We start from the raw sequence: 13,108 nt of genomic DNA on the forward strand, positions 1-13,108 counted from the left end.
CCGAGATACTGGTCTTAAATGGTGGGATCAACAGCTTCAGATATCACATATGCCTTTATGTGAAGTAGGAGACGTTGCTGGAAATGACAGAAGAGCATGTGCTATGGAGCAGGAAGGATATATGAAGGAGGGGAAGCAAGTTGAACAGGGGTGAACACGAGTGGTATGGAGGGTATATTAGTTGATGGGACAGAACAGAATTGGTGTGAGATGAAATTTCTTATGACAGGTTGTAAACTTGTGCAACAATATTTATTCTGTGCTGTCCATAGGAAGATATATAGTTACCTAAGTGATTTAGCAGTATAAAGTATGAGATTCATGGCTTTATGTTAAATCAACTTATGTCCGATATAAAGCTGATGCTAATAATTTAGGATTAACATTTTTTATTGAAGTATAGGTAATTTACAATGTTGTATTAGTTTCAAGTGTACAGCAAAATGATTCAGTTATACACACACACACACACACACACTCACACGCACACATATTCTTTTTCAGATTCTTTTCCGTTATAGGTTATTACAAGATAAGGTATTGAGTATAGTTACCTGTGCTATGCAGTAAGTCCTTGTTGTTTACCTATTTTATATATAGTAGTGTGTATGTTAATCCCAAGATCCTAATTTATCTCCACCCCCCGCCCGACCCCTGCTATCCCCTTTGGTAACCATAAGTTTGTTTTCTATGTCTGTGAGTCTATTTCTGTTTTGTAAATAAGTTCATTTGTGTCATTTTTTTAGATTCCATATATAAGTGACATCGTATGATATTTGTCTTTCTTTGTCTGACTTAGTTCACCTAATATGATAATCTGTAGGTCCATCCATGTTGCTACAAATGGTATTATTTCATTCTTTTTTTATTGCTGAGTCATATTCCATTGTATAAATACCACATAGGATTTACATTTTTTTAGTTGCCCACATTCACTCATAACTCAGTATCGTTGGTTAAATAAAGATGTTTTGGGTTCATTCATAAAGGAAAATTAGGAACATTAGTAAAATATGATGAGTTTAAGCCCCTTAATGTGTTATAGTTTGATAGGACTTCACACAGCTGCAGAAATGAGTGTAGTATCCAATCCGAACTCTTGTGAATAGAGTATTAGAAATGATGTTATTGAATCTTTACACTCCTGGAAGTTTGTCTAATAAATTGAGTAGTTGTCACACTGAGTTTCCTACAATTCATATCATAAAAAAATAACTAAAAACTAATATATTTGTATTCTCCCTCACTCCACAGGCTCATTAGAAGTGACTGGTTGCTAGTTTCAAAAATGTAGTGAAAGAAGTTTGCAGAGTTTGTGTTCATTTGGGATCAGGCTGTTTTGCAGAGTCAAGGTTATTGAAATTTATTTGTGGCAGAGATGGGTGAATAATGAACAGTTCTTTCTAGACACATAATACAAGCTCCCTGTTGGCTTCTATCTGTCTGCCTTAGGAACAAAGATGTCTCTGTGCTACGGGGTAAAGACCTGGAGTGAGGTGAGTACCTGGTAAAGGCTAAGAGAACATGTAGGGCGTGGAACCACGAAGACTCATCATGATGACTAGATTGCTTATGAAAAACCAATACTTGCAAGTCCTGATTGGAGTGGGCTTCACAAGTCTGTGTTCTGTCTTTCATATGTAGCATTTTGTTTTAGAGACAAAATAAGGTCTGTTGGATAAGGCAGTAAAAGATTGTCTTTGGGCAATTCCTATAACAGACTTTCTGTTTCAACTGATCTCTTGTTATTTGAGCCTTTTATTTATTTTTAGAGACATTTTAAAACACAGAAAAGTACATAGGCACTCTGTTCATTGACCACCAAGATCAGTTTTTAGTTTTCAGTATCTTCCTGGTGGGAATTTAATTTCCGGCTTCACAAAATATTATGCTCAGCATAAGGTCTTTCAGCTTGTGGGAAACAGGACTAGTAGAGCGAAGAACAATGATCCCTTCCAAGACTAGCTTTTATTTATAGCTGTAGCTTCTAATTTTATTTTAGTGCTTTGTAAACTCACCAAATCCCACTGCTTAACATTAGCAATAAATTATGCCTTGTTTACTTCTAAGATGGTCTGGAGCTTTTAGTGTAATTGATTGGCTGCCTGGTTTTGCACCTCTGCAAATGGTTATGTTATACATTGTCAAACCCATTCCAGAGTGGTGAGGAAGAAGAGAAAAAGAAAAGGATTCTTATCCTCTTCTTAAAATGATCTTTTCTTCTCCATGTAGGGAATTTGGATAACTCTGAAACGTCAACCACTTGATGTGGTTGGTATTTTTCATTCGTTGTCCCATTCAGTATAGAGATTCATGCCCTTCACTTCTGGGAAATTTTATTCTATCATTTCTTTGAGAATTCTCCTGTCCTCTTACTCTGTTTTCTCTTTTAAAACTTCTGATATGCAGAAGACCTATTGATTTGAGCCTCTCTTTCTGCCTAACTTTTCTGTCTCTATTTCTGCCTCTGTCTTTTGGTTCTATTTCCTGGGAGTTTTTTTTTTTTTTTTTTTTTTGCGGTACACGGGCCTCTCGCTGTCGTGGCCCCGCCTGTTGCGGAGCACAGGCTCTGGACGCGCAGGCTCAGCGGCCATGGCTCACGGGCCCAGCCGCTCCGCGGCATGTGGGATCTTCCCGGACCGGGGCACGAACCTGTGTCCCCTGCATCGGCAGGCGGACTCTCAACCACTGCGCCACCAGGGAAGCCCTGTGGGAGATTTTTAAAACTTACTTTCGTTCCTTCTATTGAATAAAAAAAAAATTTGTCAATAACATTTTTATTTCCAAGAAATCTCTTTGGTTCTCTGATCATTTTTTTAATTTTAACTTGTTCTATAATACTTTCATTAATCTCTGAGGATACTAATGCAAGTTTTTTTTGTTTTTTTTAAGTTCTTTTTTTTTGGCCACATAGCACAGCATGTGGAATCTTAGTTCCCCTACCAGGCATTGAACCCACCCCCATCTGCAGTGGAATACTGGAGTCTTAACTGCTAGACCGCCAGGGAAGTCCCTTAAGTTCTTGTCACTTACCAGAATTATCTTAGTTTACTCCAGGGTTATTTCTTCTTGTTTACTGTGGTCCCTCCTTTTCATTTTGGAAGCTTTCCTTGAATGTCTGGTGGTCCTTGGTTTTGTGTTCATGTTTAAGACTAAAAGGCAATTGGAGGGTCTGTGTGCAAAATTGTAGAGTATATGAAGGTCTTGTCTTAGAAGCTGTTCAAATTCTCTAGAGAGGAAACATAATATTGGGGGGAGACCACCAACGAATTAATACAATATGATATCAGTTTTACAAATTGAAAAATAAAACTAAATGACATATGGCTTGTGGTTATATACATATGTGGCAAAACCATAATAAAGGCAAAAGAAAGTAAACACAAAATTCAAATGGTGCTTACACTTTGGGGATATGATTGGAGTGGAGCATAAAGAATATCACTGTTATTGGTTATGTTCTATTTTTTAAATTGAGAAGTGAGTTTTATTATGATCTTTATTCCTATGTGTATGTAATATAATATTAATACAGTCTTTTATATGTGTCAAGTATTTCATAATAAAAATGAGAAAATTTGAAGGAAACTCTTTGTATCCCATCTTGTGAGAGCAGATGCTTGACTGACAGTGTTCTGTGCTTGGAGTTGGGGGGCTGACTGTTCATAATCATGACCCACCCTTTCAGCTCAGTATGCAATTTGAGAAATGACAGGGCTAAATGAATCAGCACAAACCGGGTGGTATGCATAATTCCTTTGGGGTTGTTCTTGGCACCATGCTCCCTGACGTCCTGATGTGTATACTGGTCACGGATTCTTCCAGACACCATCCAGTCTTCCCAGTGATGTGTAAGAGATGCCTCCACCAGCCCCTGAGTACCTGCTGGTCTTAAATTTCATCCTTTGCCTTCTGCAAGGTGCCTCAGGCACTTTTGTAGCACCTTTACTGCTGTCACTTACACATCTCTGTAAGCCATTTGGGGTCAAAACTGTTCAGCTGCACATGAAATAAAGGCAGAAAGAAACCTCGGTGGAGTAAAGGAGCAGCTGGGAGACAAAGCACAGTACCGTGGTCAGTGCTCATTGGTGAAAGCTCGTGGGCGGGGCATGGCTGGGAGGTGTGCATCTTCCCTCCGCTCCCTCCTCAGCACCGGAATGATTCACCTGTGTGCGCATGGGGGTGTGCATAGTTTTTAATATTGAAATGTTTGAGACAGAGAGGGTCATAATGAGTCAGTGCGTGTGGGGCACCACTAACCAAGTACAACTGTAGACCTTCAGTTTCTCCCCAGTTTGTGTTTCTGTCCACCCCGGTGCCAAGTGGTTCTAAGTCCCAAACCTCAGCAGGGTTTTGCAGGGCAAAATTGTCCCTTTCTCAAGTGTCCCGTACTCTGTAAACACCAAGCTGAGGCTTCTTTCCCCTCATACAGAAGTTACCTCTGCTCCACTGTCTTTCCATCTTCCATAACTGTTGAAATCTCTCCTTTGCTCTTGGCCACTCCGTGTTCTATTCCTTAATGTGGCTTATTTTTATTCTTTTTCTCGCACGTTAGTGGGGTCTTTGTTGGGAGAGGATATAGGGGAGGTGTTTAATAAGCTTTCTATTTTTCTGCCAAGAAATGAAAAAAAAATTATTAAAAATTTGTTTTTATTTTCTTTTTTAATTGAAGTATAGTTGATTTACAATGTTATATTAGTTTTAGGTGTACAATATCGTGCTTCAATAAGCTTTCTTTTTTTAAAAAAATTTATTAATTTGGCTGCACATGTGTGAGATCTTCATTACGGCATGCAGGATCTTTTTAGTTGGAGCACGCGGGATCTTAGTTGCAGCATATGGGCTCTTAGATGTGGCACGTGGGATCTAGTTCCCTGACCAGGGATTGAACCCAGGCCCCCTGCATTGGGAGTGTGGAGTCTCAACCACTGGACCACCAAGGAAGTCCCCAATAAGCTTTCTTTAATCAGAAAACAATATTAACATTATGAGGAATTTTGTCTCCCCCTACCCCGTGGTTTTTTTTTCCTTTAGCTTCATTGAGGTATAATTGACAAATAAAATTTTAAGATTTTCTTTTTTTGGTAAGATATTTAAAGTGTGCAACATGGTGGTTTGATATACGTAAACATTGTGAAAGGATTAACATATCCTTCACCTCACATGTATCTTTTTTTGTGTGTGTGAGAACATTTAAGTTCTAGTACTCTCAGCAAATTTCAACTACATGTGTTATCAACTGTGGTCACTATGTTGTACATTATTAGATCCTCAGACCTTATTCATCTTATAACTGAAAGGTTGTACCCTTTTACTGACCTCTCCTTGTTGCTCTCACTCTCCAGCACCTGGCAGCCGACTCTCTTTCTATGAGTTCAGCCATTTAAATATCTATTTATTTATAATTAAAAAAAAATTTAAGACTCCATATATAAGTGACATTATGCAGTATTTGTGACTCATTTCACTTAGCATAATACCCTCCAGGTTCATTAATGTTGTTGCAAATGACAGGATTCCCTTCTTTTTTAAGGCTGAAATTTATTCCACTGTGTATGGAATAAAATATGATATATATATATATATCTATATCTATATATATATCATGTTTTCTTTAGCCATTCATCCATTAATGGACACTTAGGTTGCCTGCGTACCTTGGCTATCATGAATAATGCTGCCATGAATGTGGGAGTACAAATATCTCTTGGAGATAACTGATTTCGTTTCTTTCGGATATATGCCCAGAAGTGGGATTGCTGGATCATATGGTAGTTCTATTTTTAACTTTTTGAGGAACCTCCATACTGTTCTCCATAGTGACTGTCCCAATTTACATTCCCACCAACAGTGTTACAGGGGTCCCCTTTTCTCTGCATCCTTGCCAACACTTGTTATCTCTTATCTTTTTGATGATAGCCATTCTAACTGGTGTGACATGATATCTCATTGCAGTTTTCCCTTATGATCAGTGATGTTGAGCACCTTTTCATATATCTGTTGGCAATTTGTATGTTTTCTTATGAGAAATGTCTATTCAGGTACTTTGCCTATTTTTGAATTGTGTTATTTGTTGCTATTGAGCTGTTTGAGTATTTTATATATTTTGGATAACTTGCAAATATTTTCTCCCATTCCATAGATTGTCTCTATACTTTGTTATTTGCTGTATAGAATCTTTTTAGTTTGATTCAATACAATTTATTTCTGCTTTTGTTTTCTGCACTTTTGGGGTCATATTAGAAAAATCATTGCCCTGACCAATGTCAAAAAGATTTTCCCCTGTTCTCTTCCCCTATGTTTTATAGTTTCAGTTTTTACATTTAAGTCTTTAATTTATTTTTGAGTTGATTTTTGCATATGGAGTGAGATAAGGGTCCAATTTTATTCTTTTGATGAAAACAGAGTCTTCTCAACTCTGTTTATTGAAGAGACTGTTCTTTGTGTGTTCTTGGCACCTTTATTGAAAATCAATTGTGGATTTATTTCTGGGCTCTCTATTCTTTTCCACTGGTTTATATGTCTGTTTTTATGCCAGTGCCATGCTCTTTTAATTATTATAGCTTTTTAGTACATTTTGAAATCACATGGTATGATGCTTTTAGCTTTGTTCTTTTTGCCCAGGATTGCTTTGATTATTTGAGGTCTCTGGGGGTTTCATGTGAATTTTAAGATTGTTTTTGGATAAATATAATTGAAGGAGCTTATATTAACTAGACTCATTCCTTGGTGAGGCAATCTTTTGTTAGTTTCACTTTTGCAAAACAAAGATTTGATGATGTATATTTACATACTGGAGATATGGCTCAATCTAATTTATCAGTTAGGTGCAAAACCACAGTCCACCAGTAATAGTGGCTCATCTTTAATAAGCTCTGGGATAACAAAATAAAATATTACTTTCTGAAATGTAACTGAGGAGAACTATTATTGGTCCCTGAAGTTAAAAACTGTCATTGTTCTTTAATAAGATAATTTCATCACTAGTGGTGATATTTTATCTAGTAGTCTAAATTCCTACTTCCACCAGCAGGAACTTCACTTCTTTTTAACATGATCAAGTGTCCAATTTTAGAACAGCAGATGGCTGGAGCTTGCTTTATACTGATTAGTAATATTTTTTCTTCTAATGTACAGAAAACATTTCTTTAGTCCCTAGCAACTTGATCATCTGTGCACCCTTACAGAAATCTCAGTGTGCCCTATATGGCTCAGAGTATTATCTACAAGCACTTACATCTATCAGGCTTTTGTTTGGAGGCCAGAGCAGGAATGTCACATGATACGCAGGAAAAGGTCCTGTAATCTTGCTTATTCATACGTGGCACACCATAGTTTGTCAAGAGTCTTTTGTACTTTAACAACACCTTTCCAAGAACTTACGTTGCTTCCATCTAAACTAACTTGAAACTTCCTTAGGGGAAAAATAGTATACATTTCTGTTTGTGAGGGAAACAGAAAATACTTTATTTTATACTGGATTGTGAGTTAATATGTCTGGGTAGACCATTACTGGCCAGAGCTGGAACCGAACTCAGGTGTGGCTGCTCATTGCTCTGGAGTCAATGTTCCAGAGACAAGGGTTGGTGAAAAAAAAAGATGCTTTATTCAGGAAGCCGGCAACCTGGGGAGATGGCAGACTAGCATACCCTAAACCACCTCCCAGTTGTTGGTTAGGGGGCAGAAGGTCTTAAAGGGGAGTTTCAGGGGTGCACAGGCGGTGGGGGGCGCTCCATGCAGAACAGCACAGTCAACTCCAACAACCGTCTTGAAACTGGTCATGTGGTGGTCTAATCAGCATCATCGTGATTGTTTTAAGCATAGTTACTCTTCAATTCCAGGGTTGATTTGTTCCCATTTCCTTGAGGCCAGTTCTTGGAATTGTGCAAGACACAGACTCAGTACTGCTCAAGACAGAGCAGCTTATGTCATGGCTACAGTCTGGTCATCCTGCAGTTAGCTTTTTCCCTCTGGTGGCAGTTTTAGTATCTGCAAAACAACTCAGGAATGTGCATCAGACACTGTTACCTATGTTCTTCAGGGAGGGACTAAAGATTCTGTGACGCTGTTGTCCTAATCATTAACTGCTTGAGCCTGCTCTTTTGTGACTCAGGGGAGGCCTGGGAGACTATGGCTTTTCTACAAACAAGAGACAGGGGACATGGAAGGGCTTTTGCATCTGGAGGGGCCCCCTCCAAGGTCTGGCTCTGTCTCAAGACCTCTGGGAGTTATTTGTGGGGGACCCACCTTGGCTTTTAGGAGCAGGAAAGAAGTATTCAGGGAATTGTCATGGCCTGGGAAGGGAGCAGGAAAGTGTACTAATTGGAGTTTGAGTTTTCGAGAATGCTGTGTGTTTGTGTGTGTGTGTGTGTTGAAGGGAGGGAGAATAGTGATAGAGGAATAAATAGATGACTTTTCAGATAATCTGAGTGAAAACCTAAAATGAAAAGGGACAGCCTGGTGAGATGGGAGAAAACATCCAGCTTCACCACCTGTCTCCCAGTATGCTCTGAAAATTCTGGCCTGCAAAGATCCTCTTTCTTTAAGAATTTGTAGTGCATGTAATTATAGATTATCTGGCATTTTACTTTAAATTATTTTAAAAATGTGAGTCACTGCAAAGTGGTTTAGAGATCAGGCTCTGGAGCTAGGTCAATTTAGGACAAATCCTGGCTTTATGATGTATTAGCTGTGTGACCTGGGACAAGCTACTTAACCTCTCTGTGCCTCAGTTTCCTCATATTTAAAATGAGGATAATAATAATATCTACCTTGTTGTTTTGTTATGGGTAAATTACTTAGCCAGCAAAATTAGTACATATTCATTGTAGAAAAGTAGATAGTGGGAATTCCCTAGCAGTCCAGTGGCTAGGACTCTGTGCTTTCACTGCTGAGGGCCCAGGTTCGATCCCTGGTCGGGGAACTAAGATCCCGCAAGCCAATGAAAATAAAAGGAAAGAAAAGAAGATAGTATAAAAATTAGCAGAAAAGGAGATAAGCATCTTCAATCCTTCCACCTATAGGTAACCACTATTACTATATTGGTACATACCCTTAAATGTATTTTGTGTGCAACCTTGAGATCATACTTTTCATGTTATCTTGTAACTTTTTCCCTTAATAATATATCATGAGCATTTGCCCATACTTTTCAACATCATATATCTAAAATAGAACTACATTGATTGGATAGGTAGTTTTTAGTTTATTAAAGTGTTCCCATATTGTTGAAGCTTTAGGTGGCTTCCAGATTTTCACTTTTACATGAAATGCTTCAGTATACATTTTTGTATGTTAATCTCATTCTTGAAGTTATTTTCCTTGAAGAGAAATGGAATTGCTGAGTCAAAGGGTATTCGTTTTTATTTTTAAGGCTTTTGACACATATTGCTAAATTGCCTTCCAGAAATGTTCACTAGCGATGTGTGAGAGTTTGTTTTCTTGCCCTCTTGTCAGTAGGGATTATTCTAATTTTTTTACATTCAATTTTATAGGTAAAAATTGTGTCTTCGTTGTTTGATTATGAAGAAGACTGAACATTTGTATATGTTTTTAGCTCTTGGATTTCTTTTTCTTCTCTGGTGTGTGAAGTACCTGTGTATTCCTTATTCACCTTTTTTTTCCTTTGAAGTATTCACTTTCTTGTAAACTTTCAATTTGTAAGAGAGCTTTATGTTGAAAAGCTATTGTTTGGCTTCATTAAGATATTTTTCCCCCAAGAAGTAAAATTTCAACAACTTTGTTAATGAATCTGATACTCTGAGGTTGGTCAATTAAGCTTCATCCATGAGGTCTCTAAGAGAAAAACTACAAATCAGTTGATATTATGATTTTATAGTACACAGGTATATTATTTATAGACACAATTGGGAAGTCTTTTTTTTTTTCCTTCTGAAAATAGCAAATACTTGCTGGTGAGTTGATTTACTGTTTGGAGTTTGCTTTGTAGGTGGAATATACTTCATTCTGATTAGGTATTGTGAATCCTGTTTTGTGCTATACCTATGATATCATTTTTTTTTTTTTATCGAAGTATAGTTGATTTACAATGTTGTGTTAGTTTCAGGTGTACAGCAAAGTGATTCAGTTATATATACATATATATACATATTCTTTTTCATATTCTTTTCCATTATGGTTTATTATAGGATATTGAATATAGCTTCCATTTGCTATACAGTAGGACCTTATTGTTTATCTGTTTTATATAGTTTGTATCTGTTAATCCCCCCAAAATATGGAATGCCTCACGATTTTGCATGTCATCCTTGCGCAGGGGCCATGCTAATCTTCTCTGTATCGTTCCAGTTTTAGTATATGTGCTGCCGAAGCGAGCACTATACCTGTGATACCTTGATGGAGTCCTCAACTAGTTACTGGACACTGTCTTGGTATTTTGTTTATTTATTTATTTATTTATTATATGTAAAATATATAGAGATGAGATTTCTTTTTTTTACGTCTTTATTTTACATCTTTACTATCTTGGTATTTTGTTTATTTATTTATTTATTTTTTATATGTAAAATATATAGAGATGAGATTTCTTTTTTTTACATCTTTATTGGAGTATAATTGCTTTACAATGGTGTGTTAGTTTCTGCTTTATAACAAAGTGAATCAGTTATACATATACATATGTTCCCATATCTCCTCCCTCTTGCGTCTCCCTCCCTCCCACCCTCTCTATCCCACCCCTCTAGGTGGTCACAAAGCACCAAGCTGATCTCCCTGGGCTATGCGGCTGCTTCCCACTAGCTATCTGTTTTACGTTTGGTAGTGTATATATGTCCATGCCACTCTTTCACTTTGTCACAGCTTACCCTTCCCCCTCCCCATATCCTCAAGTCCATTCTCTAGTAGGTCTGTCTTTATTCCTGTCTTACCCCTAGGTTCTTCTTGACATTTTTTTTTTCTTAAATTCCATATATATGTGTTAGCATACGGTATTTGTCTTTCTCTTTCTGACTTACTTCACTCTGTGTCTTGGTATTTTAAACTCTTAGAGTCAGCCACAGTGTTTATGTCCTGTATTTATCAAAGACTTGCTGTGTACATAGCTCAAAAGTCGAGATGGAAGGCACAGAGTTTTGTGATTCTAGAGCTGAGGTCATAATGCTTAGCGTACAAATGACTTGAAAGGTGGGATTTTTAGAAAGATTGGAACCATTGCCAACGGTGAACGGTTCACTGATTCTCTTTGAAGAGTATTGCAAGAGCTCACCCTCTGTAGGGCAGAGCACTGTTGCTCAGGCCTCCTGCAGGTATAACTTCTGAAAGCATGTTGGAGGACTCATTTATCTGTGTAGCATCTTGAGGCTTAAGTGCGAAGCATATATTTTTGTGAACTGAAGGAAATTTCTTTAGAGTGCAGTTGAAACTTTACTCACACCTTCAAACTCATTTTGGAATTTAAAACAGCTGTAAAAATTCCTCTTGTACTGACGGAGTTCCCAGGGGTGTGTCTCTCCTTCCACTTTCTTTACTTCCTAAGCTCTCCCCAGCACAAGGCCCCCCAGCCGTCTAAGGAGATATCTCTGGTGGCATAAAGCCTTCTGAAAACCATTAGGTGACTCATACCACGCGTGTATGGCTTTAGGCTTGACAGGTGTTTTTTTTACAATAGTTCACCCTCCCACTCTAAGGAGATTTCTGAAGTTCTGATCAGGGAGTCTAAAAATTCACATTTTGCCTAATAGGTGATGAGGAGGGTGCTTATCTTAGCTGTCTGGATTTTTTTTTTTTTACTCAAAGTTTAATGAAATATTCTGTATTACCCATAATCCTTTTTTGAAAGCGAGAGCAGACTATGAGGAAATATGTAGAATGAGTATAACTCAGCAGAGGAAAAGTCAAGTTCTTACTCCTATTATTTATAAATAGAGATGTTATTTATTTAGGCATGATAAATAGATTCTTTTTTGATGGTTGAATGTGAGGGTCGCTTAGAATTAAATTTTTTATTTTAGTTTTTCTGAGTGGCTGGGACTTTTTCTAGCTAACCTAAGTGGTTTTATAGCGTTTCTCTGGCCGCTTAATCTGTATTTAGAATTTTTAGCAGTATTTTCAGAAAATTTCCAAGGTGCATCATTTTGTAAAAATTTGTGTTACAAACTTGTTTCTTTTTGATTCCCCCTCCCTTGGTCTCTCCCTTCCCCACCTCCATCTCGTCAGTTCCTCCACTTCCCCAGTTCTGGGTCTGTTTAGTTTTCACCTCATGAGTAATGATTATTATGAATTCGGCTCGTTCTAATGAGGCACTAAGGCTGTCTCTCAGGTTTTGGATTTCCTTTAGGAGAACTGTTAATTATTACTGCCTCACCTTCTTATACCTGGCACAAAAGTAAGTTGCAGAAGGAGAAGAGGAAACACCTGTTTATAAAATGTGGCGTTTGAGTAAAATTCTAATGCAGAATGATTAACAGCAGACAGAGCCTCATAGAATCAGCTCAGCCCCGTCTTGATTCGGTTTCCCGTGGTTGTGGATGTCGCATGTTTCGTACTATGTGTAGACCTCTTCCATGCTTTTCATGTCACTCTCTACTTCTGTTGCCACCTTTTTAATTCACAACTTCAGTTCATTTCTCTGTCACGTTAGCTTTTTCACTGGGCTTTCCCTGCCTCCAGGGTCAAGTTCCCCCAATCTGTAAATCCAACAAGCTGCCGCTAAATTTGTATTTGAATGGGGTCCCTGCACTGCGCAGCCCTCCTAGAATTCCTCCTGTGTTATGGTCCAAGTCCTCAGCCTCTTCAAGCCTTTTTACTGTGAGCTCCAGATTAATTTTCTAGTCTCGTCACCTGCTGCTCCTTGACCTCCAAATTCTGCCCTGTTGATCTGACAAGCCTGCCAGTCAGAACAGCTACTGCTTTTCCTACCACCCATCTCTGTGCAGAGAAATCCGACCCACCTTGGAAGGGGCACCATCTCCTCCAGCATTCCTTTGCAGATCCCTCCCGTTGGCAGTGTTGCTCTGCATTCTGCAGCTCCGGTGTCACTCATCGGGAATTTTTTTTTTTTTTTTTTTTTTGCGGTACGCGGGCCTCTCGCTGTTGCGGCCTCTCCCGTTGCGGAGCACACGCTCCGGACGCGCAGGCTCAGCGGCCATGG

The 13,108-nt window shown here is 38.3% G+C and overlaps 1 protein-coding gene, 1 long non-coding RNA gene and 1 other non-coding gene across 10 annotated transcripts in view; 1 reads left to right on the forward strand and 2 right to left on the reverse strand.

Annotated features, from left to right (window-relative positions):
* The window catches only part of ANKRD6 (ankyrin repeat domain 6), a 282,254-nt gene that overhangs the window by 20,732 nt on the left and 248,414 nt on the right, over window positions 1-13,108 (forward strand). The window contains exon 2 of one of the 8 annotated variants that reach the window (XM_073789434.1): window positions 1,453-1,496. The exons of the other annotated variants lie outside the window; for them this stretch is intronic. The gene's annotated coding sequence lies outside the window, so the exon portion shown is untranslated. The remainder of the gene's footprint in view (window positions 1-1,452; window positions 1,497-13,108) is intronic. 8 annotated transcript variants of the gene reach the window in all.
* On the reverse strand, window positions 3,940-11,051 carry LOC141276003 (uncharacterized). The gene is made up of 3 exons (XR_012324747.1): window positions 10,974-11,051; window positions 4,440-4,611; window positions 3,940-3,999 (listed from the first exon to the last, which is right to left on the reverse strand). It is a non-coding gene; the product is annotated as an uncharacterized lncRNA (long non-coding RNA).
* On the reverse strand, window positions 10,232-10,338 carry LOC117307553 (U6 spliceosomal RNA). The gene has a single exon (XR_004521320.1). It is a non-coding gene; the product is annotated as a U6 spliceosomal RNA (small nuclear RNA).

This window comes from Tursiops truncatus, chromosome 12 (assembly GCF_011762595.2).
Source record: "Tursiops truncatus isolate mTurTru1 chromosome 12, mTurTru1.mat.Y, whole genome shotgun sequence".
NCBI classification, from domain to species: domain Eukaryota; kingdom Metazoa; phylum Chordata; class Mammalia; order Artiodactyla; family Delphinidae; genus Tursiops; species Tursiops truncatus.